Raw genomic sequence first — 2,276 nt, forward strand, 5'->3', positions numbered from 1 at the left:
GAGGAGCCCGGATTCCACCATGGGAGATGTAATTTGGCCTGAAGAGGACCAAAGCACAGGAGTCCCAGGACAATCCATTCATGATAAACTGCTACTGCATTTCCAAATCAAAGTATTTTGAGTTTTCTCCAAATTTTCCAAAGAAGGAAAATGTCCATTTTATGATGCTCTCTGTTCCCCATCTCCCCCTGCTTCCCTTCTCCCTGCCAAGGGGACATCTGAAGCATGAAGCAGCATGGAGTTCAAGGGACGGGTGGATCTAGCCTCCATGGAAGCACTGAAATTTGGAGAAAACTCAAAATATTTTGATCTGGAAATGCCTTAGCAATGTATTGTGGGACTTACAGCTCCAGGAGCCTGGTGCTCCTGGGCTTTCCTTCCTTTGGAAAATTTTGAGAAACTGGAGAAGCTCAAAATACTGTCCATGAAGTGTCCAGGCCTCATTATCCAGTCAGCATCTTGCAGCAAGGGAGCTTCTCCACTGTCTCTCTGCTGCTCTTCTCCCTTAGTAGAGCCTTCCTTCCCCGTTCCCTTATCAGGATTTTCCCAGCCATAACTCCCATACTGGCCTGCATGACCTTCAGTTTACTCTTCATACTACAGTCAGCAGTACAACGGTTAATGTTGATATCAAAGCATCATCATTGGGCTTCAGAGTGGACACCTCTGGTAACATTTGCTCGCACCTTCCAGAATGATGGTCTCAGGCTCCCTACAAATTCAGGCAGAGTCACTCACATTCATGGCAGCTCCCACTTTGAGGAGCGTCCCTGTGTCAATCGTATTCAATTTGTGTCCTAAACTTCCTTTTTTTCTTTAAAGTAAAGTTGAGGATCTCCCCAGACCTGTGGGGCATCCCCAAACAAGCTAGATGTGAACCATGGGCTCTGTGCTGAGCCCCACAGAGCCACAGACCTTCAAACAAGCTCAGCCCAGAAACCTCTGGGGACACTGCAAAATTCCAGAAGAAGCGAAAGAGTCGGAGCAGCAAAACCTTGTTGGATATCAATGGGATTAAAAGGTTTGATTCTAATAGGAACCTCATCCTGGAACTTTTTCTAGAAAAAGGCCATTTTCTTGAGAAGCCTAAGTAGGAATTTGTCACCCTAGGCAGATGTGGTGGGTGGTGGGGTGGTGAAAGGAGGGAGCTGAGTGCTGGCCAATTGCCTCTGGGTTGCTGCTGCTCTCATTCGGGCACCCCCTCTCAGTCAGTGCCTGGAGCTGGTGCTCTGCTTATTCACCCCTACTTGCCCTACTGGTTCTCTTCGTTCCTCTGAACCCAACTGAACTTCAGAGCAGGTTCTCGCTAGGGTGGCCATCATAGAGGACAGTCTGGTTGTCCTCTGTCCTCTGTTGATACGAAACCAGATGCCTTTATGTCCTCTATTTTTCTCTTCAAGAGAAAAATAGAGGATATAAAGACATCCGGTTTCGTATCAACAGGGGACAGAGGACAGAGTAGCAGAAAACGGGACTGTCCTCTATGATGGCCACACTAGTTCTCATTTATGACAGCTGTTTCCCCTCCCTGGAGTTTCTCCTTTGCTGTTCTGCCTGGCATGTACATGTGAGCTGCTCCACTCCTTTCATTCGGGACTGTTTTCCAAATGTGGGGGGAAATGGCTGTTGGTTGGGGTTTTTTTTAAGGGGGGGCAGGAATTTGGGTGGGGTTCACAATTTATTCTGATTTTTGGCAGCTCAACTCTAAGAAATTCCCAAAACATTTAGATTAAGACATGAGACTATGGAGAAAATGTCCAGATTTTTTTTATCAAACTGAATGTTTGGACTTTTAAAAAGAATTGTTTAGAATTGGTACTTTTAATCCTTTGAATGGATATTTCACCTTAAAATCCTTCAGTGACGTGTGAGGTAAAAACAAATATATTTCAAAATGTTGTGCTTTTGTTTCTTTTACAGAAGCCTTTTTTCCATCTGCTACTTAGCTCTGCTGGGCTTGCTTCCCTTCCAGAGGCCTGAGGAAGGTACAGTGGGCATGTCTACGCATGCTTTTACATGTGCCTAAACTTACTGTGCATTGCATAATGCACATTAAGGCAATTTAGCATGTGTATACATGTGCAGATGCTAAGGCACATTAACGATCTGCGCAGACCAATTTGGAACTAAAGTTAGTCCCAAGTCAGTCAACATACACAGTGTTAATGCGCCTTAGTACATCTACATGTGCATTAAGGCGCTTTAGACATTTGCGCCTAAATGTCACACCTGCCTTTTCAGGTATCAAATTTAGGCGCAAATAGCTTAACATCACC

Source organism: Gavialis gangeticus, unplaced genomic scaffold (assembly GCF_001723915.1).
Source record: "Gavialis gangeticus isolate Ggan-Ray unplaced genomic scaffold, GavGan_comp1, whole genome shotgun sequence".
Lineage (NCBI taxonomy): Eukaryota > Metazoa > Chordata > Crocodylia > Gavialidae > Gavialis > Gavialis gangeticus.